The following is a 25,742-nucleotide window of genomic DNA, read 5'->3' on the forward strand; positions in this document are numbered from 1 at the left end:
GTTCCTGACATGTGCACCTGTGATAAAACTCATCTTCTTACCAAAACAAAGAGACTTGTTTCTCTGTTTGATTCAAGATCAGGGTATCCTAACTATTGTGGAATATAACACATTTACCTAGAAGTGATAATTTTCCAAGTGCAAGTTAACAAGGAGTTGGCAAATTTCAAAGAATGTTATGGATTAGTATTCCAGTTTCAGTTATCTCCTTATTGTGAAATATAACACATATACAAAAAGGTGATATCTTTCAAATTACAGTTCAACAAGTAGCTGTATAGCAAATTTCAAAGAATACTATGGCTTACAGTTCCACCATTTCAGTTCTTTCCATCTAGCTATTCTAATACCCTAGCAACTAAGAATAATAAAATTATTTAGGGATTCAGTATTCATAATCCTTTGCTTAAGTCTATCTCAAAAGTCCGTGTTTTATGACAGTAACACCTGCACATTGCCCTTGGAATTCCTGGGCTGGTTCCTGCCAGGCCCAGTGGCCCCTCCTTCCCTTGCCAAGTCGCCCCAACCAGGGCGAGTTGCTCTGGTCTCCAGACTCCCGCCTCCCGGATTTTACTGACCCAACGGTCCCCAGACCCTGACTATGGGTCCTCAATGGAAGCCCAGGGATGACCAAGCTGGTCTCAGTGCCCCACCAATTGTAGGAGGCTCTGGACACAGACAAGGGGCCAAAAACCAGCCCCCCTCCTCCAAGGAGCAAAGCTCCTGGGACTTCCATGAGGGGAGAGCTCCTCAGGACCCCTGCTTCCTTCAGCAGAGTCCCTCCCCACTAGCCTGTTGCAAGAGGCTGGAGGGGGAATGGGAGGCAGAGCTGGAGGCCCATTCTGCACACGGCAGTGTGGTCTGGTGCCCGGAAGGTAAGATCCGAAATGGATTCATCTGGGGACTCCCTGGTTTTGACCTGGGTCCCCGGCCTTTCCAGGCCTGCATATTAAGGAAGGGAATAGAGTCGAGGAAACCTGCTAGGCATCTGCGCGGAGGGAACCCCCCCACCTGCCCAGCACCCCAATACCTGTCAGTGAACGTCTGCAGCTCCGCATGTACTCACTCCTGGCTTCTGGGTTCGGCTGCTCCCTGCAGCCATTTCCTTCCCCTAGAGGTCGAGCATGTGGTCCGAGAGCCTCTGCAGGCGCCAACGGTGGGAGGCCCAGGCGCCAAGGCGGCGCCAAGGCTGGGGCTGCGTGGGGTCGTGGGCGCTACAGAATGTGGGCCTCCCCTCCAATCCTGCCCTCAAGCGCCTACCCCGCCCCTCGGCCCCGGTTTCCCATGCTTCCTGTGGGGTGTGGGGGTCGGGGCATAGGGGATGCACTTGGCAGTTTGCTGAGCCAGGTGGAGTTGGGTTTCTACCTGTAAGAAGTCCGGCTGTTCCCACGGGGGCCCTGGGACACTAACCCCTCTCTGCCTCCCCACCCTGCACATCCCTGGGTCCTCTGGGGTTCTGCGAGTAGGAGGCCTGTCCTCCGCACCCTCCAGGAGCAGAAGTGCCCACATCCCAGCCGGCTGTAAGGGGGGTGAGGGGTGCCGGATTCCCCACCCCTGCAGCTGGTGGTTGAAGTACTGAACTTTGGACAACCCCCTCTCCTTTGGCCCCAAGTTACTCTGGTTGCTGAGGCTGGCTCTAGAGATGCTAGCTGCAGAGGAGGCTGGGGTTGAAATCCCTTGACCATAGCCCTGTAGGGCAAGCACCTCCTGCTCTCTAAGGCTCTAGCTCCCACCTCTGGCTTCCGGGACCTGGATGGGAGGGGACAGCAGCATTGCAAACTCAGACCCCAAGGAGAGGGTGGGTGGGGTCTGAGCTGAGGCCCTTCTGGTGATGCTTGTCTTTCCACCCTGGGAATCCCAGATCAAGGAGCTGGGGGGTGGGGGGTGGCTGCAGGGTGATCCTTAGAGCATTTGACTTTTTACCCTGATCCCCTGCAGGCCTGACCTCGCAGTGACCCTGGACCTGGGGTCACAGCTGCACAACAGAAAGGGAGTGAGGCCTGAGGATGGTCCCTGGGGCTTTCATGGTTCTTGACCAGGGTCAAATAATTGTCGGGTAATTACCCAACTGCTCAAATCCTGGCCTTGAGACATCTAGTGAGTAAATGAATGGTGAGCCTTCCGGAGTATACCAGTCTCTTCTCTCGAACTTGCAGTTTCAGGGAACAAATCAAAGGCTGGTTGTTAGCCACAGGAAGCATTGGAGACTTTGTGTTTCCTTCTAAAGGATGGGCAAGGGCTACCTGGAAAGAAAGAATTCTGACTTTGCAGCTTAGTTCATGCAAAAGAATTAGTAACTCTTTTGGGTAAGATGTTTCTGTTTACAAAGAGCGCCTTACTTGACACTTTGAACAGGATTTGCTATTCCTTTTTTACTATCAGGAAACAGGTCCAGTGACTTTTAAAACACTTTCCAAAAGACCTCTGCCGGTAAGTAGCAGCTCAGATTTTGAACCCATGACTGTCAAGCTCTAAAGCCTACACTTTTAACCTCGGCACTTCACTGTTTAAATTGTAAGTATTTTAAAACAGGACAAATTCTTTATAACCTTCGTATCTATTGGAGCTTGGGATATCAGCAAAAGGTATTGTCTTCATGTATTTAACCAATGCCCATTGTAAACACGGCTCTTTCTCCTTCTCATTCATGCTCTCCAAGGTGAAAGGCCATTGTTAGCACATCTTACACATACTTACCCCTACTTCTAAATTTTCTATCCTCACCTGAACCCAGGCTAAATCTGGGGTGGACTCTGTTCAATTGTTTAATAGCTGTGTGTCCTTGGGCAATTTCTGACCCTCTTGGCACCTTCTCTCCGATTCTTAAAACTGGGGATAATGATTGGATCTGTCCCATTGGCTTGAGATATTTGAGGTGATGGTGGTCTTCATCATCATGTTACTACATGAATTCACTGTTTCGTTTATTCTTAACACATTCAACATCTGGTAGGGTGAGTTCCCACATATTCCTTTTCCTTTTTAAATACTTACTGGCAGTTCCTGTACTTTCTTCCACAGTTAGCAGAACACGGTTTTTTTAAGCTCCTAATGACAGAAGGCTGAAATACCATCTAGACCAACCTCCTAATGAACCCACCTCTCCACTCCACGAAGTTAAGTTTATGGGGGCTCTCCTGAGGAAGCCCCTGACCCAGCTGCCCACCACGAAGACTTCTCAATGGCCTCCAGGGTAGTGCCTCTTGGGAGATTCATCCAATATCTATTTGCATATTAGAAGGGCTCATAGGTGTTGGGTACCAGTCCTTCTGGACCCTTCACTGGAACAGAATCCCTGGGAGCCAGACTTCTGGGCGGCTCTGTGTGAAGCAGACACCTCATGGAAAAAGAGAGAGGGTGTCTACTTCCTGGGCAGTATTACACGAAGGACAGACGGGAAATAAACTTAGAAGTATGAGTATATACCTGGGAATGGAATTGCCGGGTCAGATGATAGTTCTATGTTTAACTTTTTGTGGAATGCCATATTGTTTTACCCATTGGCCATACCATTTTACATTCCCACCAACAATTAATGAGTGTTCCAGTTTCTCCACATCCTCACCAACATTTATTATTTTCCATAAAAAAATACTCATCCTAGTGGGTATGAAGTGGTATCTCATTGTGGTTTTCATTTGCATTTCCCTAAATGGCTGATGATGTCGAGCATCTTTTCCTGAGATTTTTTGGCCTTCTTTGGAGAAATGTCTGTGGAGGATGTTCCCTTCTATTCCTAGCATTAGAATTGTTTTCCACATGAAAGTGCCTTTCTGTATTTATTGAGATGATCATGTGTTGTGGGATTTTTTTTTTGTTGTTATTATAATAATGTGGTGGAGATGATCATGTGTTGTTTCAGTTTTATCGATGTTGTTATTCTATTAATGTATATTACATTGATTGATTTTCTTAGGTTGAACCATTGTAGCATTCCTAGGATAAATCCTACTTAGCTGTTGTGTATAACCCTTTTATTATGCTTTTGCATTTGGTTTGCTAGTATTTTGTTGAGGCATTTTGGATCTAAGTTCATAAGGGAAATTGGTCAGTAATTTCCTTTTCTTGTGCTGTCTTTGTCTGGCTTTAGTATGAGGGGGAGATACTGTCCACATAGACTGAGTTAGCTCGTCTTCACTCCTCTTCAGTGTCTGGAAGAGTTTGAGAAGGTTTGGTGTTACTACTTCTTTAGCTGCTTGGTAGAATTCACCAATGAAGCCATCTGGTCCTTCATTTTTCTTTCCCGTGAGGTTTTTTGGGTTACCAATTTAATCTCTATACTAGTTATTGGATTTTAATTACTTTTTGGGTCAGTTTAGGTAATTTGTGTTTCTAGGAATTAGTCCATTTCATCTAGCTTATCTTCTTTGTTGGAATACAATTGTTCACAGTATTCTTTTGTAATCCTTTCATTTCTGTAAGGTCAGAATGTTTAAGTCATGGTTTTCATTTTTAATTTTAGTTATTGGTGTCTTTTCCCTTTTTTTGGAGGGGGGCGCAGTGTAACTGATGGTTTCTTCATTTTATTGATCTTTTGAAAGAGCCAAATTCTAGTTTCAGAGAGTCTCTCAGTTGTTTTCCTATTCTGTAATTCCTTTATCTGTGTTCTAATCTTGTATCCTTCCATCTGGTACATTTGGATTTAGTTTTCTTTTCTTATTAAACCTCCTCAAATTGTGAAGCTGGGATATTGAAGCTAGGTCTTTCTACTTTATTAATTCAGCCTGCTGGGATGTGCGCACTCCTGCTACAAGCCAGGGGCCTTGAGGACGCGCCTCCCACCCCTTGAGGGGTGCACGGGTGCGCAGGGTGGGGATTCAGCAAAGGGGAAGGAGAGTGCGGGGGCGCATCGGGGCTCAGCCGCCCAGGGTCCTTTCGCTGCGGAATCCCGAGGCTGCCTGGGAAGGGCACGCCCCGACCCAGCTTCACCTGGCTCTGCAGACTGCCAAATGCGCCCGCCCCGTCCCCCCTCCTTATCACGGCGCAGGAAGCACGGGAGACCTGGGCCGGGGGACGCTGGCCGCGTTCCAGCGCAGAGTTAGAGGGCAGGCGCGGTCCGCTCTTTGTAGCGCCAAGTCCCCGCGCGGCCGGACTTTGGCTCCTCGTTGGCGCCTGGGCCTCTCGGGAAGGGCCCACAGAGGCACATGGAGCACCCGGTCGGCCCACAGGGCGCCGCAATAGCGGCGGGCGCTGCCAAGCCCAGGAGCCCGGGGTGAGTCTGTGCTGAGCTGGGAGCCCGCGCCGGCAAGTATCAGGGTGCCGGGCAGGTAGGTGGGGATCCCCTCCGCGCAGATGCCCAGCGGGTTTCCTCCACTCTGTTCCCCTTCTTAAAATATGCAGGCCTGGGAAGGCCGGGGACCCAAGTCAAAACCAGGCAGAACTCAGATTAATCTTTTTCCCAATTTATGTTCCGGGTGCCAGGCCAGACTGCCCACGTGCAGTATAGGCCTCCAGCTTCGCCTCCCCATTCCCCCTCCACCTCTCACAACAGTCTAGCCAGAAGGGTCTCTGCTGAAGGAAGCAGGGGTCCTGAGGAGCACTCCCTTTGGTGTAAGTCCCCGAAGCTTCACTCCTTGGAGGAGGGGAGGCTGGGTTTCTCCCCCTATTTGAGGCCAGAACCACCTGAAGTCAGTGGGGTGCAGGCACCAGCTTGGCCCTCCCTGAGGCCCAGAGTCGGGTTCTGGGGACAGGTGGGCCAGTAATATCTGGGAAGCCGGGGGTACGGAGACTAGAGGATCTCCCTGGTGGGAGCGACTTGGAAAGGGAAGGAAGAGCAGCAACTGTGCGTGGCAAGATCCAGCCCAGGAATCCAAAGGGCAACATGCATGTGTTACCATCGTAAAACACGGACTTTTGAGACAGCCTTTAATAAAGGATTATGAATAATGAATCTCTATATAATATTCTTTTTCTTAGATGCTAGGGTTAGAATAGCTAGATGGAAGGGATTGAAATGGCGGAACTGTAACCCATAACATGCTTTGAAATTTGCTGTACAGCTACTTGTTAAATTGTAATTTGAAAGATCTCACCTTTTTGTATATGTGTTATATATACAATAAGGAGACAAATGAAACTGGAATAGTAACCAATAACATTCTTTGAAATTTGCTAACTCCTTGTTAAACTGTACTTGGAAAGTTATCACTTCTACATAAATATGTTATATTCCACAAGTAACAAAACAAAACAAAAAACAGACTTTAATAGGTCCCCCTGATCTTGCATCAAACAGAAACAAGTCTCTTTGTTTTGGTGAGAAGGTGAGTTTTATTACAGTTGCACATGTCAGGAACTGGAGGAAAAATTTTCCAAGACCAGTTTGAAGTGAGAAAAGGGGGCTTGGGCTTTTATAGTCCAAGGAGACAAAGAACTGGGAAGGGTCCAGCGAAAAATGTAAAATAAGAAAGCACCTGCTTCATTCTTGTTTGACCAGCATGTCCTGTTCTAGGTTGTTATCTCATTCCTGCAAGCAGAGCAAGGGAGTATCTTATTACTATAGCAGAAAAAGAACAGAGACTAAACTTTTGAAAGTAGATCAACAGCAAGCTATTTCAACAAGGGCTTTTAGGCTTAAACTTACTCAAGGCTTCTTGGGTGAAATGATCACAATAAGCATTTTCCTAGTTCCTAAAGACTCTACTATGCATTTTCTAGCTAAGGGATTAGATTATTTTTTCCTAACTATCTGGCTATCATGGGGACAGCCTTGATGGAGAGACAGACAGAGCAGACCCCCTGGGCCAGCAGGACAGACAGGGTCTGCAATTTACCTTCTTTGAACATATAGGTTCTTGTTGCCTGTGGGAATGCAATTTTGCAGTTGCAGTGAAAAATGTTGATTCCCATATCCCACTCCACTTTTAATTTTACATCTAGAAGTCCCTCCTATGGAAATAATATTTCAACTGTGAACAGATGTGTTTGTTTGAGAAGGCAGGCTCCAGGATGCCACCTAAATGTCCATGGGGGACCCATTTCAACCAACTCTAGTCCCCCGTTGATGGAACACGTTGCAGGACTGTCTGTGGGCAAGGACTTTTGTGTGATGTCAGGTGGACTGAGGGTGGCAGGCAATTGCCCTCTCTGTGACTGATGTTGAAATGGGACATAGTCAGATTTGTACAGACTGAGGACAAATTCAGAAAGCCTGGGTGTCCAACCAGCCAGGGCTTAGCTCTGCAGGAGCCAAGTAGAGGGCCCAGCAGGGGGGAACCCACAACTCCCCTGGTGGAGTAGCCTTCTGGGTGTAGATGAGGTCTGTGCTTGGGCACAGAAACCAGCCTGCTGGGGTCACCACCTGTGACCTTTGGACGCTTCCAGGACTCTCTGAGCATGTCATCCTCACCTGCCAAGTGGGGAAGCTCTCGAGGCCGCCTCACGTGCTCCTGTGAAGGACAGTGAGCCAAAGCACCCAGACAGGACCCATCCCTGCCAGGGTCCACAAGCGACGCTACTAACGGAGCTTTTTTTCCTTGACCTATTTCTTACATTGGTTGGACCAGGGCAGCTTTTGCTTCTTTGAGTTTTCCAGTATTTGCCAAGTAAAAGATTGTTTCTTTTTCTATAATCGAAATGTGTAAAAGCAGATGCCAATGCTAGTCCCACTGGTTTAGTAGGTTCTTTGATGAAATGGAAATGCTATCTGCCACTCCCTAGTCAGGGCACTTCCTAAGAGCTCTGGAATGCATGTGACTTCCATGGCAGATGCCAGAGGAATCCTGGTGAGGCAGAAAGTGGCTCACATCCATCTCAGAGCCCATGAGTCATACCAAAGCCCAATTGCAAGTTGTAGGAGGAGCACAGAAGAAGTGAAGTGCAAGGAGAGAGTATCTAGGTGGAGCTGTGAAAATGGGGGGGGCAGTGCTGAGATGGGCCATCCAGGTTGGATCCCTAAGTTACTGGGGTCAGCCTGGCCAAGAGGGGATAGAAGAGAGATTCAGAGATGAAGCAAGCTGTGACAGGTGGCCCCAGGCACCTGTGTGGAGCTCAGGCAGAGCTCTTGGAGGACTGCATTCTTGGGGGAATTGAGAGGAAATTCCCTTTTGTTGGGTGGGCTCCTGTGACTCTGGGGTGCTGCGTGGAGCTTCTCTGAGGATGGGTAGGGTGCATGCAGTGCCATGTGCATTGCATGGTGACCGAGCTGGTGCTGCCATGACTGTTCTCTGTGTTGGCAGTGCAGGCCCCCAGCCCAAAATGTGATGCAAAGCTTCCTGGAGTTGCCTGCCCACCGCCTGTGTGGCTGGTGGCCATTGCAGGAAGGCTGTGCTAGGATCTGCAGGATGATCTCACCCAGGCAGAGCCCTTTGTGGAGGCTGTGCTGGAGAGCTGGCTCTACCTGCAGTTGCTGGGTTCTGCAGGTGGGCCAGGTACCTGTCACCTTCTGAGTTTACAGGGAGGGAGCTGGTAGTACTCAGACTGTGGACAGAGTGGCAGTAGGGGAGAGGGGGGAGTATGACTGTTGCTTCCTAGAGGAATCCTTGAGGAAGGAGCAGATTTGAGGGGTTCCTGGTCTCATAACCTTCCTCCTCACTTTCCTTTTCCAGGTACCCACCACCCTCCTCCCTCTGCCCAGAGGGTCTGAAGAGCTGGTACTTTCCCTGAGAGATTCACCAGAAGCTGCAGGATTTTGCCTTGGGTGTGTGCACCAGCTCCAACAAGGACCAGAGGGTGAGATCAGAGGGCAGGGCTGCCTACCCCAGGCTGTCCTCTCCCTGGACTGCTCCCCTCCACCAGCTGCTCCCCCACCCCAGAATGCTCCCCCGACCAGTGCTCTGCCATAGAATGCTCGCCCAGCCAACTGCTCCCCTTAGCATGCTTGTACCCCAAGAATTCCCACAGGGTATATCCCCCAAACCCACACTCCTAGTATGCTCCCCCTAGCATTCTTACCCCCGAATTACATCCCCAGGATGTTCCACTTAGCCTGTACCCTCTCCAAAGGACTCTTCCGCTGGATGCTTCCCCCAGGACACTCTGCTTCCTGAGAGTACTTCTCTCCCAGGATGCTCATTGAACCAAGTTGCTCGTCCCCAATAGGCTGGTGTGTTCCTGGGGGGTCCCTACCCAGAATCTAAATCCCAGCATGATTCTCCCCAGGCTGCTTCTCCCCCCAGGAATGCTCCCTTTGGATGTGCCCCTGTGAATTCTCGTCCCAGGGTCCTTCTCCCCCTGGATGCTCTCCCCAAGGTCCTCCCCTCTGGGGAGTGCCTCAGGTCTCATTAGTATTCCCCATCAGCTATGCACTGCTGGTACAGGGACAGGGGCTCATTGTCTGATGGGCAGCCCTGTCCCGACTGGATGGTCTGCACACACAGAGAGGCTTTGCTTTGCCAATCACTTGGCTTCAATGGATGCACATTAAGCATGTCCTGTGTACAACATGGGACAGATATCCAACAAGGTCCTACCTGTCAGGGGTCTGTGGGTGGCTGCCATGCAGAGGACAGGAGTGAGCTTTGGAGGGTGGCAGGAGGAGCAGGGACTGAAGGAGGACAGGCCCCTCTGCTGGCAGACCCAGGCCTCAGTGCCTGCTCGCCTCACCCGTTTCCAGTTCTCAGAGCTGTGGTCCTTCCATCACAGAGATAAAAGGCTCCAGGTCATGTGCAGAGCCTCTGGGGGCTTGGCCACACCTGGGGATACCTGTGGGTGGTTGTGCCCCTCACTGGGGGTGGTTGGTGCTGGCCACAGGAGAGAGGCTCTGCTGACCCATGATGCTAGGGCTTTTAAAATTTCATCTGCACCTCTGTCTGTAAACCACCCGTCTGAAGCTGGAATGTACTAAGGCTCTGTCATTGTGTCTTTGAAGCAGGAGTTGCTCTCAGTGGGCCTGACAGGACCCCAGTGCACACAGCAGGTGGTCGGTGTGGAAGCAATGATGGCCAGGGGCTCACAGGTAGAGCCCCATAGACTCTTGGAACTTCTGTGTGCACAGGGAACATGAGGATGCAGAGATGGGATGGCCCTCAGGCCTCCTTGGGCAGCCTCTGGGTGCCGTCGTGGGGGGCGGCCACCTGAGCATCAGGGGCTGCTTCCAAGGACTCCCCACAGGTGTCACCTATGTGTGGCTGGGTGTGCATCTCTCTTTCGCTACTGACCCCACCTGCACCTGTCCAGAAGGACACTTGGTAGCAAATGCATGAATATATGGGAGGGTGGGTGGCCCTGAAGCTCTCCTGGGCACTGCCTTGGCTGTCCTTGGAGAGACTAGGGTGGACTCTGACTGACTGAACTTTTTGTTGTCCTGGGCTGGAGAACCTGGCGTTGGAGACAAGCTTGACAATCGAGCAGGTATGCAGCTGGTTTTGTTACTACCAGTGGCACCAGAGATCCCTTCTGAGCCTGGAGCAAGCCCTCCCAGGGCCATCCGGTGACCCCCACATTGAGACCCCTTATGGGGACAGGCCTGCACACTCAGGGGAGTGGCCTGAGGGCCCAGGCTCCTTGTGTTTTGGGGGTTGGCTGCTGTCTTCCCACATGCTGCACACTTGCCCAGTATCATTCTGGTTAGGCAGGGACAATGCCCAATCACATGTTCAGGGGTTTGCCTGGAGGTTAGAACTCACTGTCACGTGTTGGGTCAATTTGTCATAGGAGATGAGTTGGCTGTGGCTGAGTCTGGCCTCAGATTGGCTCAGAGGCTCATCCGTGGTCGAGCATTGGGCAGGTGGGGCTGTGGAAGCCACTCTGGGTGTAGAAGCCGCTGTGTAGTTAGGGCTAGTTGTCGGGGGGAAGGCAAGGCCATTGAGGGGCCAGAGAGAAGGGGTCAGTGGATAAATGTGAGGGTGTAAAGTAAATGTCATGGTAATGGGGTGTCCTGGAGTCATAGCTCTGGAGTGTTGGTGCGACCAAAGGCAGACAGTGGTAAGGAGAAGTGGGTGGAAGCTGTGGTGACCACCTCCCCCAGGCAGCGGGTGCTCCTACCTGCTTGGAAGCCCTTGCTAGGCCGGGGCTTGGGAGCATGGCTCAGCTTCCCTCCCTTTGACTCTCCTGTGCTCTCAGAAGGACATGAGGGGAATGACCCTCCACTGCCCCCAGAGGCCACCCCAGGACTGTGGGAGCTGCCATTCCTGGCCTCGGAGCTTCCTGCACGTGAGACCCTCTCACAGCCGCTGGCTCCCAGGTACTGCCATTCCTTCGGCCAGTAGGACCACATCACTTGTCCAGACCCTGCTCTCCATGGGGGCTGGAGGGCAGGGCTCGGAGCAGGTGGTCCCTGACATCTGAGAGCAGAGATGCTGCTCCCCGGGAGGGAGGGGGCACCAGCAAGGAGCCCATATGGCTGCAGTGGGGGCGGCTTCTTTCCGAGAACAGGGGAGGCAGACTTAGAAAGAAGACCACTATGCAGTGGTTGTTAAAGTTTATTTATTTTTAGTATTTTGTATTTTAAAATGTCATTTTTTAGTAACAACCAGCCTTTTCCGAGTCACTCCTCTGCCCTGGGCTCTGTTTCAAAGCACCACCCCCACACCATTTCTCTTCTGTTGAGGAGCACGAAGCTGGTGGGACAAGGTGTCCGGCGCTCTCTCCGCCCCGCCTCGAGTCCCCGGTCGGCCGGCGATGGGGACCAGAGAAATAAGGGGAGAGAGGGTGCGGACAACGTCTTACCCGGAGCACTTGTGATCACTCAGGACTCGCGGTGGTAAAGCAGATAAACTTTTAATGGGACTAGGCAATCATCATCTTTACAGGTTCCGCCCGGGGCAAGACGCCTCGGGGGAGAACAACCTCGATGCGGCCGTCAGGCGCGGCTCCTTGTGGGCTGTCTCCCCGAGCTCTGCCCGGGAACTTTCTTATAAACCTTGCGTGTATCCAATGGGCTAACGCCACGCACACAAGCATGATTGGTGGATACAGCGGGTGGTTACATACATCAGAAGCCGGAAGCAGGATGTGGGCGCCATCTTGGCACCACTTGATGGGCGGGGGGACTTTGGAGCAGGTTTACAGCGCATGCGCTATGCCCGTCCCGGGAGACGGCTCTCCACATCTCCCCCTTTATTATTTATATCGACCCAGTGTCCCCAGTGATGAGTGTGCTCCCGTGAACCCAGATGGCTCACAATTTGTTCCGGTGCTTTGGGGAGTCTGGACTAGGTCTCAGCCATTTAGCGGCGGAGCCTCTAGCACCGACCAGAATGCTCACCTCATATGGAGACAGGAGAGTCCGTGAGCTGGAAACAACATGACTCTCCCTGCAGTGCTTTGCCTTGCAACTGGGGGACAAAGGCGGGGGCAGGGATAGCATTAACCAGAGTCGGAGGCGTCACTAGGCGTCCCTATGCATTGGCTAGAGTCAAGTCTGGCCACAACTATGACTCTGCCTTAGGGATCTACCTGAGACAAAAATTATGACTGCTGGCGTCACCCGTTATACCCGGGACACAGCTGCGCGCTTAGCTACAAACCTCGCTCCCGAGTGCCCCGCCCGAGGCGGCCAGGATGGGGTATGGCCATCAGAATGGTCGCTGTTGGGGGTATCAAAGGTGGAGGACATAGCCATCATAGTGGTAACACGGTACTGCCGCGCTTGAAACAGGCGTTCTAGCAAAGATTTAACAATGACTAATCCCACCAATAGTCCCACCATCAAGAGAATCCAATTAGTCAAATTGGGCCAAGAGAACCAAGAGGTGACTTGGTCCCACAGATTTTTTACAGTCTCGCCCAGTGTGGAAAGGTCGAAACTAACAGGCTTCAATTCCCTAATGTTCTCAAGTCCCTGAAGGCCGGAGGCTTGGTCCAATGGCCCAGGCCGTATATTCGTTGGCGTTTCTGACAGCTGCTCCCCGGCCTCCCCAGGTGATGCCACGGTTCCCACCAGTCTTTCCGGAACCCACACTGGTTGACGTCCTGGTTCCTGGGGAAAAACACAAACAGAGCCTCCGGCCCAGCCGAGCACCGGGTCAGGGCCTTTCCACTGTGACGTGGAGGGAGCGATATGGCCCTTAACAGTCTCCCATATAAGGCCAAGAGGGCAGATTAAGGCTGCCAGAACAAGGAAACCAGGGGGCAAAAGTGGCCACATCATCAAGGAATCGTTGGAGAGAACTTCTCTTAATTGAGATACCCCGCTGTTTCAAAAGGGTCTTTAAGGGGGTTAATAGGGGTGAGCTTTCAGACTGCCCCATGCTTGCAGTCGGCACTATCTCTTAATCACTCGGAGAGCTCTTCCGAGTCCCCGGGGCTACCTGAACGCCCACGGGCCCTAGTCCTCACACGAAAAAAGGGGGTGCTTACCTTCTCGCGGTGATCAGTCGCGGAGGTCAAACCACGGATCCCGGGAGCACGTCTCCGTCGGGGCGAGGGGAACGCAAATGAGGTTGCGGGTTCGAAGTTCCCCGTACGGGCCACCACTTGTCCGGCGCTCTCTCCGCCCCGCCTCGAGTCCCCGGTCGGCCGGCGATGGGGACCAGAGAAATAAGGGGAGAGAGGGTGCGGACAACGTCTTACCCGGAGCACTTGTGATCACTCAGGACTCGCGGTGGTAAAGCAGATAAACTTTTAATGGGACTAGGCAATCATCATCTTTACAGGTTCCGCCCGGGGCAAGACGCCTCGGGGGAGAACAACCTCGATGCGGCCGTCAGGCGCGGCTCCTTGTGGGCTGTCTCCCCGAGCTCTGCCCGGGAACTTTCTTATAAACCTTGCGTGTATCCAATGGGCTAACGCCACGCACACAAGCATGATTGGTGAATACAGCGGGTGGTTACATACATCAGAAGCCGGAAGCAGGATGTGGGCGCCATCTTGGCACCACTTGATGGGCGGGGGGACTTTGGAGCAGGTTTACAGCGCATGCGCTATGCCCGTCCCGGGAGACGGCTCTCCACAACAAGGAGGAAGATGCTGGCAGCCTCCAGGCTGGCAGCAGGGCTGGGTCCCCAGCTGTGGTTGTGGCCCTGTCCTGCCCTTACCATGACCATGTTGCATTTCTGTCCCTCCTCTCCCCGTAATGTTCAGACCCCTGCATCTCTTTCTTTTTTAAATTAAATTCAGTTTTTTGAGATATATTCACATACCATACAATCATCCGTGGTGTACAATCAGCTGTTCACAGGACCATCATACAGTTATGCATTCATCACCCCAGTCTATTTTTGAACATTTTCCTTGCACCAGAAAGAATAAGAATAAAAATAAAAAACAAAAGTAAAAAACAACACCCAAATCATCCCCCACATCCTACCCTATTTTTCATTTAGTTTTTGTCCCCATTTTTCTACTCATCCATCCATACACTGGATAAAGGGAGTGTAAGCCACAGGGTTTTCACAATCACACTGTCACCCATTGTAAGCTACATTGTTATACAATCATCTTCAAGAGTCAAGGCTACTGGGTTGGAGTTTGATTGTTTCAGGTATTTACTTCCAGCTGTTCCCATACATTAAAACCTAAAAAGGGCAATCTGTATAGTGCGTAAGAATGTCTACCAGAGTGACCTCTCGACTCTATTTGAAATCCCTCAGCCACTGAAACTTATTCCATTTCATTTCCTTTGATCCTTTTGGTCAAGAAGATGTTCTCAATCCCATGACGCCAGGTCCAGATTCATCCCGGGAGTCATATCCTGCGTTGCCAGGGAGATTTACACCCTTGGGAGTCAGGTCCCATGTACAGGGGAGGGCAGTGATTTCACCCACTGAGCTGGCTTAGCTAGAGAGAGAGGGCCACATCTGAGCAACAAAGAGGTACTCGGGGAGACTCTAAGGCACAGTTTTTTGTTTTTTTTTTTAATTTTTATTTATTTTTTTTAAATTCAGTTTTATTGAGATATATTCACATATCGTACAATCATCCATGGTGTACAATCAGCTGTTCACAGTACCATCATATAGTTGTGTATTCAACACCCCAATCTATTTTTTATTGTTGCATATTTATTTATTTATTTATCCATTTATTTTTAATATTCATTTTATTGAGATGTATTCACATACCACACAGTCATACAAAACAAATTGTACATTCGATTGTTCACAGTACCATTACATAGTTGTACATTCATCACCAAATCAATCCCTGACATCTTCATTACCACACACACAAAAATAACAAGAATAATAATTAAAGTGAAAAAGAGCAATTAAAGTAAAAAAGAACACTGGGTTAAGGCACAGTTTTAACCAGGTTTATCTCTTCTTTGCAGTAACGAGCTTCATAAGGGCAAGCCCCAAGATAGAGTGCTCAGCATACCAAACCGTCTCAGCGTTTGTGAGAATATTAGCAGCAATCCTGGTGAGGAAATCCAACACTTCTGCCTTTTCCTCCAGCTCTTCAGGGGGGCCCCGAATATATATTTTTATTCTCTGCCCAAATTACTTTGAGATGTGTCACTATTTCTCTCTAACATATGCAAACCTACCATATTTCACTTCCTATTCAAAGCTCCACCCAGCACCTCTTTTGACTTCCTGGCTGGTTCACTTCCAGCCTGGCCCCACCTTGCTGTGTGACCTTGGGCATGTTCCCCTGACCTCCCTGTACCTCCATTTTCCCACCATGAAATGGGGCTAGTGGTAGGACCTGCCATGTGGAGGCACTGCAGAGAACCAAAGGCTTAGAGCCCAATCTGAGAGACAGTGAACCTCCAGTGAATATTGATTGGGTCAATTATTATTTACTGCCTGGTGTTCCTTTAATGCATCATTTGTTTACTCCACTTTTAGGCTCTTGCTAATCCTTTTCAGTTTTCCCTATTGTAGCAGGGTTCCGTCCGTTGATTGTCATTGTAAATACAAGTGCTAATGTGTTTCAGATTCCAGTAATCATATTTGTTAAGGGTCCCAGCCTTAGTCGTCACAGCTCATGTGGCACAGGAGGATGGGAGCACAGCATGACTTGTCACGTGTGGGTCCCACAGCCTTCAGGGGCTGAACCCAAGTGGGAACCCAGAGCCCCACACGTGGCTGGAGCCTCTTTGCAGGCACCAGACTGCGGGAGCCTCTGCCCACCATGGATGGTGCTTCTCTGTCCTGCAGGGCTCGACAAGGCACAGAGATGTTGGCAGAGGGGCTGGGCCACCATGCTGCATCCTTATCGCCCGACTGCCCTGGGCCTGGCCTCTGCCCTCTGGCTGCCGGCAATGACCTCGTAGCCCCCCGACTGGGCCCCTCAGGATCGTGGCTGATGTCCCTCACTGTGGCATCTTCTGAGGAGGTTTACTTCCAGAATGGGCAGCTGCTCCACGGTCAGGAGCTGGACTGTATGATGCCCTGTCCAAAGGCCTCTGCAGCTGAGCCCCTCATCACCCTGGACGATCCCAGCACCACAGGTGGGTCTGCTCCACGGAGGATGATTGAGCTCTGCTCCAGATGCCGTGACCCCCTTGCATCTTCTTTGAGGGTCATCAGGGTGGGGGTCAGAATCTTCGCCTTCCCCCTGTGTCATTTGAGTAGACCCAGACCCTCTGCCACTGGAACAGAGACTCTTCCCACTGTTATTTCAGATTACTCTTAGTTTACTCTGCACAATAAGTTTTGCACATGGCTAAAGAGTGAGACACTATAGTGAATTAAAGTAAAAGGAAGGAGCTGCTGCTCCTCTGATCTCCCCTCCAGTGCCACCTGACCTTACGTGTTCCCTCCTGTTGGACAGAGGTAGAGTGAGCTTCTTAAACTCCCCACTTCTCATCACCCTCATTACACTGTAAAAATAGCATCATTGTAGTTTCTTTCCTAGTTATCATTGTGGTGTTGGATTCCTTAAAATACAGCAAAATCTGGTGGCTTCCCACCTCATGAGGTGGATAGTGGCACTTCTAATTCATCCTATCACCAAAATTCCCTGGTTTGCTATGGTTATATCTGTATCTACAGCTATCTATTTGTCTCTCTCTATATATACATATACATATATGCATGTGTATACCTGTATCTTTTCTCTTCAACCTTTTGTTTTCCCAGAGTTTCTAATTTCCTTTCTTTTCTCTTATGTTATCTACCTTTGTTACATCCTTAATTTTTTTCAGTGTTTTTAGTTTTCTAACTGAAGCCCTGGCCACTGGGCACTGTCCTTCCTGTTTCCATCTCGAATGAAAGTCTCCCAAGGCTTGGGGTTTAGCCTCCTTACTGAGAATTCCTAAATTGCTTCTCTGGGTTTGCTCCACTTCTTCCTGAAATGCATCTTGTACTTTCTCTCATGATTACCTTGTCTAGTTAGAGAATGTGTTCGGTGAACTTTGTAAGATAAGGTGCCTGGGAGATAAAGTTCTGTGGTCTTATCTGATCTCACAATTGACTGACAGGAACACAATTCAGACTTCAACATTTTTTCCCTTAAGCTTCTTGAATATCTTATATCATTAATGGTCCTGCATGTGGGTCTTGCCCTCTGCCCTGTTCCTCAGTTCTACCTCAGATGCCTCTCAGCCATGGCCCTTCCTTCTGCTCCCTGAGTCTGCAGAACTGGGGACATCTCACACCTGCTGGTCTCTTCACCCCTGACTTTACACACCTTCACTGTTCTGTGCCCATGGCTACTTCTCTTTCTCTTGTAGGAGGAAGATATCACACATTCTTCTACTACATTTGATCCAGAGATGGTCAAATTAGCATTGAAACGGCATTTCTTTTACCTGAGAGGGCTTTTAACATTTCCAGGGAAGAGGAAAAAGAATAAAGCAAAGATAAAGTTATAGGCCAACTGGTCATGGGATTTCTTTTGATTGGAGCTTCCTTCACAGCTGGACACTGGGGTTGGGTGTTTGCCCCGAGCACCCTAATACCAGACAGGGAGGAAGGAGGGTTTGCAGGCCTCACCAGGTGGCTGTTGTTTTGTATCTGAGATCAGGGAACGTTTTTTCTTATTTTTTCTCTCAACCTTGTAGTCTCAGGGCAGAAATGAACCTAAAGGCTCAACTTGCTTCTCTCCTAAGTTTCAGTCCAACACAGACCTTTTCAAATCCATGGCAGCTTGCTTTTAGGAATGATACTTACCCAAATATTTTAAGTAGAGAGGAAGTAGACAGGGCAAGGTAAAGTGGTAACACCTAACACCTAAGTGACAATGAGGTAAAACCTGAAGTTTAAGTGTAAAGGTGAAAAGAAAAATCCAATGTCCAGGTAAAATGAGAAGGGCAAAGGGTGGGGGGCCTAGCCACATGAGGAACCAGCCACAGTGGAGACCCTGATGTCCCAAGTTCCTCATGGGTGATGGGAGGGGTTCAGAATCTGATGTTCTGTCCTTGAGACCAGGTGCTGGTGTGAAGTCTGCAGTTTTCCCTAATCACACCTGTGACAAAGCAATATTTTAAGTCAGCAAAATCCAACTTTGTTATGGTTTGTGGAAGGCATGACTAACCAGTAAGGCTGTGTGGATTCCTGCCATGACCGTGCCTTTCTCAGAGATGCTGAGGCCCCAGCAGGGCTGAGGCTGGTCCCTTGGCCAGGCACTTGCCCGCGTCCATGCTGCCACCTGCCTCCCTGTTGTGAGGTCCTGCTTGTGCCTGCAGGGGCCGTGCTCCTTCAACAGCCAGTGAGACGTTCAATTTCTTTGTGTGCAGGATTCACTGACCCACCCCTGGGGGAGCCCCTGGAGTCCGAATCAGGAGGAGAGTCCAAGCACCAGCAGTGGATGAGCAGACGTGCAGGTGGGGGGCTACCTGGTGATGCAGACCCCACTGCAGCCTCCAGCATTCATCCTCTCCCACAGGTAATCCCTGCAGAGACCTGGGTCTCTGATGACTCTACAGGCCACAGAGTCAGGGAGTGAGGGCCTGAGAGGAGAGAACCTGAGCCACACTCTGAGCAAGTCGGACTTTCCTTGTGTATTTTCAGAAATGATTGAGTTCTCCCAGCCACGACTACTCAAAGGAGGAGCAGACAGGACACCTGTTCTGTGGGCTGTGTTTTTGAGGTGTCTTGACAGGCCCAAGTTCAAGGACCTTCTCTTTCCTGTGATCTTCCTGGGCTCTTAAGGATCTTTCTGGCATTTTCTTTGCCCTACACAAAAGGCCACTAGGGTTTCTAAGCAGCAGCAATATCCTGGTTTCCCCCATCTCTCATCCTGCAGTGGATTCCCCGTCCTGTCCTCACTGAGTCCCCCAGGAGCAGGGGTCTCCCCTAGTGGAGTCAAAAGCCCACCTGACTTGGCAGTTCCCAGGGAGGACAGAATGACCGCATGAGAGAGTGGGAGAGAGCAGCCCCCAAATCACATGTTCTGCCTGCTAAAGGCAACAGCAAGGGGGGTAAACAGCACCACCTGCCTACAATCCCCTTACCCTTGTCACTGAGAGCCTCTCTGGTTTTCGCAACCTCACATACCACTTTGTGCGTGCTCTGCTCCCCGCCACGTGGCTATTTCATCCCTGCTTCTCAATCCTCAGACTCCAGTGCTTCCTGCCCACCCTCACTTCAACCTGATGCCCTTGTTTCTTTCTGCTTAAACACAGCTTCTTTGAGGCGTATTTGACACACTGTAAATTGCACAGGTTTAATTGTTAACAGTGGTTACGGTTTGATGTGTTGAAATGTTTCCACCTATGAATCCAAGGCTAAGGTAACTGGCACATCCACACCCACAGATTTCCTACCGGCACGTTCTCCATCTCCTCACCTCCCTCTGCCCCATCCCCAAGGACCCCAAGGCGCTTTCTGTCATTATGGATCCATTTGCATTTTCTCGAGTTTCATATGAACAGAATCACACAGCATTACTCTCTCGCTCTTCCTCTGTCTTCTTTGGTCTGGTGTCTTTAACTGGGCATGATTGTTGGGGAATTGGCCCATGCGACGAGTATCCACAGTCCATTCCTCTTTACTGTGGAGGAGGGTTCCGTGGTGCAGATGGGCCACAGTTTTTTCCTGCACTCCCCATCAATGGGCATTGGGGTTGGTTCCACTTTGGCCCTTTGCAGATAAAGCTGCACTGAGCCTGCAAGGACACATGCAGTGTTTTTGGCTCATTTGTGTTCATTTCTTTTGGTTAAATCCCTAGGAGAGGAATGATGTGTCCTGTGGCACCTCTGGGCTTCTCCTGTTTCCTCCCTCACCTCCCTCCCATTCACCCCAAGTGGGTCCTAGTAGCCTCTTCTCTCCTGTCACACCCCACAATGCTCCAACCTCAGGACCCCCATGTCGTTCCCATTTCTGCCCACAGAACTCCCTCTCATTGTGGCCTGCTCTGATGTTCCATTTTAAATTGCCCCCCCCCCTCCGCTGCATGGTGGGCTGCCCCATGCTCTGCATGTGTAACGCTCCATCCCTGTAACATCCTGTCCCACCAGCACCTCTGAGGGCACAGAACTTTGTCCTGAATATACACCAATCATTTGGATTCTTCCTGATAGGAAGCACTCACTGCTGGCTGTTGTTATCTCGGGTTCCCTGGGCTCTTGGGACAGAGCCTCTCTTGACACCCCATCCCAATTCCAGCCCCCCAGAGCTGGTGCAGACCTCACACTCCTTTCCCAGCCCAATGTCCACTGTGAAGCTGAGCCAGCACCACCTGTCAACCAGGTGAGGCCTTCCTGTGAGTCTCCTTTGGTTCTATCCTATTGCCTGTGTCCACTGTGGAGGCATGGAGGAGGAGCTCAGCTAACGCCTTTGGGGTGAATGACCCCAGCAAAGATGAACTTGGTGGAGGACAGGACCAGGGGACTAGAGGGGAGGTGGGGTTGCATGCCATGGTAAGTCACTCCAGAACCCAGGGCTCCAGAGGTGGCTGGGATCCATCTGGGGTCAGCAGACTGGCAGTCAGGGTCCAGAGCTTGGGCACAGAGTGTGACACTGTGTTTGTTTTACCAAGTGCAGTGGCCCAACTGTGTGGCCTCCAGCAACACTTTCTGGAGAGTGTGGGTGCTCTTTGAATTTTCAGGTGGCATCCCCGCAGCATCCCAGGGGGCATGGAGGGGGTTGGCTTGCTATTCAGTTTGATGAGTTACAGAGCTTCATCCCTAAAGAAGGTGGTCCCCAGAGTTCCCTAGGGCGGTGTCCCTGAGTAGCTCCGAGGCTTCTTCAGCCCACTGCCTTGTTTGAATAGTTTAGTTGGCTACTCCTTATAGTGGAGAAAGCATTTAAGAAATATTCGTGAGATCAGGAGTCCAAAGAGGTCTGTTCCTGCTCAGGCAGGAATAGATCAGAGCATGTCCAGCTCCCCGGACAAGTTCTGTGCAGTTCAGGCCTTTGTAGAGAGAGGAGGTGTGCTGCTTCTTGAACCTTACTACTTGTCCCATGGCATAAGGTACAAGCTCCATCCAGCTACCTTGAGTGTTGAACCATCATCCACTTTCTGCCATTTTTGTGTTTTTGAGGCTTCTCCCTGGAGTCCTGGGGGAAACCTGGTTGGGGGTAACCCAGGTAGGGATTTTTGCTTCAGATTATAATTCATTGTGTTTCTAAAAGAAGTTCTATTTAATTTAAGTTTAATATTTCAAACTCTCCCTTTAATCCACTTAACTTTATATCCTGGAGATGTCTCCATATCCCAGTGTAGCTATTATGGCTGACATTTTCATCCCTATTTGGCATTTCCTGATGTGGAGATGCATGAATTGGGGTGTCAGTGCGTGACTGATGGACACTGAGATGGGCCCGCTTTATGAGCCACATTATGGAGGATGTCTCTCTCCTTTTTCCTTTTCCTGATTGTTTCCTCGGGATGTATTCCTGCAAGTGGAATTTCTGGGTTGATCCTGGGAGCCCCAGTGGTGGACCAGGAATCTGGGTGTGTCTTTATGATGCATCTGTTTTCTGTTTACCACTGTCACAAGTTGCCTCACCTTGTGCGTTCTGGGCTTGGGAGTTTTTAGAGCTGAAGCTCTTGGTGCTGGGAGTTGGCAAGTAACAGAAATCAGCCCCTGACCCTGCTCCCAGAAGCCCCCAAGCTTCTCTGCTGACCTTCCTTCCTGTAGGATCATGTGTGCAGGAAGGAGGAGCTGAGACTAGGAGAGCAGGGGAAGGGTGGACCTTCATGCCCATTGGGGTGGGGTCTGGGAAGAGCAGGAGAATCTTCTCTGAGATTGGAGAAGGACATGGTTTGAGGAGCACAGCATCTGGACAGTATCTGCAAAGGCAGGGAGAACAAGGGTGTGGGATGTTCCCTTGGGTCAAGAGTAGATGGGCTGAGCCTACAGGGTACTGAGTGGGTGGCTCCATCTCCAGCCCTCCATCTTACCCACCAACTTTTCAGCTGGAAGACTTGGGTGTCAGTTGCAGGAATCATCCCTTGATCTCTGCCTCCCCATTCTCTCAATCATCAGTGTTCACTGAGCACCATGTGCAATGCAGTGGGGAGCAAAGTCAAGTTTGTATCTTCATGGAACTCACAGGCCAGTAGGGGAGATTGAAATAAGCTGGCAATCATTGCAAAAGAGTAGCAAATGACAGGATGGCATGATGTGGAAAACCAGAGAGGCAGCTGGCTGTGTGTGCCCAGGGTATGTGGAAACTAGGGTCTGATGAGACGGGCAGTCCTTCCTGGGGTGGGAGCAGCTGCTTGCCCCAAGATGTCTGTCAGCAAAACTCAGGAGTGCTCTCAGCACCCTCCTCCCACCCACTTCCGCTCTGCAGACCTGGGCCCTTCACTCAGGCTCACTGTCAGTCACATCCCACTTTGATTTGCCAAAACCTGGATGTCCAAGTTGTGGACAAATATATCAGTAGTGACATGTGCCTCAACACATTCGAAGACACATTCTGCATTCCCTGAGCACACGATTCTTGCAGTTAATTTGGAACAATCATAAACTTATGAAACATCACAAAAAATTAAATAATTTTTACTTTGTAAAAAGTGCAAAGAACCATTTTATTTCCCTTAAACCATTTATTGACATTACACCCCATCATTCCCCTAATACTTAAATGTGTATTTCCCTTAAGGGATTCTACGTAGCCATATTATAGTCCTTGGTATCAGGAAATCAATACTGAAGCATTACTGCCATCTAATCACAGCCCCCTTTAAAGTTTAGTCAATTGTCCCAGTAATGTCCCCTGATAACGAAAGTAGCCAGACCACTGTCTGGTGTTGCCTTTAGTTGACAGATTTTGATGCCCTTCCATCTGAAACAGTTCCCCAATATTCCTTTGACTTTCATGACCTTGACACTTTTGACTATTACAGGTCAGTTATTCCATAGGGTGTCCCCCTCTGTGGTTGTGCCTGATGCTTCTGGTTGTGCATCTTTGGGAGGAACACCACAGACGGGTGCTGGGTCCTCCTGACTTCTGTTGTCCCATTAGTGGTATTGTTAGCCAGAGCACCTGATTAGCCTGGTCCTCCAAGCTTCTCTCTATAAAGTTATTCCTTCTCTCTTTATTTAAAAGTATTTTTGGATCCAGTGTGCTTTGAAACTGTGCAAATATCCTGTTTCTCATCAAACTTTATCTATGTATAATGTGTGTGTTTGCTTCTTTCAACATGAACTCATGCTTTCATATTTAATTCAATAGGTGATAATATGTTAATATCATTACTTATTCTAATGCTCCTGTTTTCCTTGGTTTGGCCAGTGGGGACTCTGTAAGCTAATATGTTCTTTCTTAAAATAGAACGTCTTGATTTGTTGAGCCCTTCCTTAACTTTCTAGCAGTCAGATGCTGTAAGTTCATCTTGTATTTTTTCTGCCACTCTCCTGGAATCAGCCATTTCTCCCAGGAGCCCTAATTCCAAGCCCTAGTTCCTAGTTGCTACTTGGTGATGATGGCTCCCAGGTCCTCTGAAGAGGAGACCACTGGAATTGGGGCAGCCTGAAAGAGCAGTTTGGGGAGCCTGTGTCCACCAGCATGTCAGAGCCTCTGGCCTGTGTGATGGGAGCTTGAGATAATCCTGGGAATGCTTGTGACTTCAAGAGGGGAGTGCTCTTAATTTCCTGTTTTTCGAATTTTTATTTTGATATGCATTCTATCTTACATGATTGTTGCAAAAATAATGCAAAACCCATAGAACTCTAGCACACCTCGAATACAGATACCCAGATCCACAGGCTTTTAACATTTTGCAACATTATCCATATCATTCTATTTTTCTATTTATTCTTTTAAAATTTGAGAGTATGTTGTATTTATGGCCAGATGGCTTTGGCTACTTGAAGGCCTAAAGTAGAGTCCGCAGCCTGGGGAGCTGCTTGTGTGTGTGTGTGTGTTTGTACGTCCAGGAGGGTGAAGGTGGGAGAGGGTGAGTGCACTGGGCCTCACACTGATGTGAGGTGTCATCTCAGAGACTTGCAATCCCATTTGCAAACTGCAGCCTGATGCTACCAACACCCGTCCAACCTCCAACAAAAGCCACACACTTTAACAAAACCAAACTAAACAAAACCATAGAGAAATCTCACACAGCAACACAGAAAAACGATAACCTGGACCAAATTCACCAGCAGTTATGTATCAGATCCAAGAGGTTATCCATTCTTAGAGGCTGCCTCTATAAAGCAAAAACCTTCCTGTGAACACACTTTAGATTTACTTAAAGGATTGTGTGCTCTTCAAACTCCTTACCAAGGTGCAAGTTCTCTTGAAACTCCTTTGCCCTCCTTTGTCCTCAACTGAACCTCTCACCTAATCGCAGTCCATATTAGGGAATGAAAATTGACATTTGTGCTATGTTAACTATGGTACAGCCCTCATTGAAATCTCCACAATTTTCCCATGAATGCCCTTTTCCAATCCAGGGTCCACTTTGTACAAGCAGTTTTTTCATAGAGTCCACTCCAGCCTTTAAATTTCTTCCATCTTTCTTCATCTTTCATGACTTCAATGTGTGTTTTTATTTACAGACTCCTAGATGAAAATTCTTCAATTAACATATGCAAGAATTCTTTGCTACCATTCAAGATATTGTGACCGGTAGAAAACCCGGTTCCAGGTAGTCAGGCCCACCTGATCCCGCATCAAACAGAGAAACAAGTCTCTCTCTTTGGTGAGAAGGTGAGTTTGTTGAAGATGCATCAACAAGTAACTGGAGGAAAGAAAAAACTTTCAAGCCCAGTTCAAAGTGAGAAGAATTATTTGGGCTTTTATAACCCCAAACAGACAAAGAAATGGCCAGAAGCCAGAAGAAAGCAGAAAGGAAAAAAAAAAAAGAAGAGAGAAAGGTGTCGGTCAGCATCTTCTTGTTATCTTCAGGTCCTCCCCTCATTCAGGCTTGCTTTTCAAGGTCCTGATTATGAGACCGTATGGTCACATCCCTCATATCTTACTGCAGGCAATGCTGGGAAAGTTCCTGTGAGCAGGGAATAAGTTTTGTTGTTGAGATTAGAGCAACAGCAAGTTATTTTAGCAAGGGCTTTTCATGGTCAGAATAACTCAAGGCTGCTTGAGTGAAGTGATCTTAATAAAGTTTTTTTTTTCCCCTCTCTTGGCTATTGAGGACTATAACCATTTTCCAGCTAAAGAATTATATTGAATATTTTCTACTTATCCAGCTATCAAATCCCCCCCTTTTTTGAGACATTTTCTTATTCTTAAGAAACAATATCTTGTGAGCATCTTTTATAAAAGGGAAAGTGGGTGGAGGTCTTTCTTCTTGTAACTCTTCCTGTGAGCAAGGGTGAACAGGTTCTTATATTAATCTGGAAGATGCTCTGGACATAAACCCACAGATAGAATATAAGCAATGATAAGACAAATGACAAGCAGAATACAACCCATGCTAATAAGGGCCATTTTCCATTTCATAGTAAATTCATTAACCACTCAGAAAATGCATTTAGTTTACTATAATTTTTAACATGATTATTATCATCCTGCATAGGATTTAATATTGAAGAGATATTATTTATTAATTTGGTATATATG

General features: G+C 49.1%; 1 long non-coding RNA gene across 1 annotated transcript; it reads left to right on the forward strand.

The window, feature by feature from the left end:
* Positions 1–5,143: 5,143 nt before the first annotated feature.
* LOC119512665 lies at positions 5,144–25,251 on the forward strand. Its single transcript, XR_005212424.1, has 6 exons — positions 5,144–5,267; positions 8,547–8,670; positions 15,152–15,240; positions 15,984–16,276; positions 18,506–18,654; positions 24,722–25,251. It is a non-coding gene; the product is annotated as an uncharacterized LOC119512665 (long non-coding RNA).
* The last annotated feature ends 491 nt before the right edge of the window (positions 25,252–25,742 follow it).

The sequence above is a fragment of the Choloepus didactylus genome, chromosome 17, assembly GCF_015220235.1.
Source record: "Choloepus didactylus isolate mChoDid1 chromosome 17, mChoDid1.pri, whole genome shotgun sequence".
Lineage (NCBI taxonomy): Eukaryota > Metazoa > Chordata > Mammalia > Pilosa > Megalonychidae > Choloepus > Choloepus didactylus.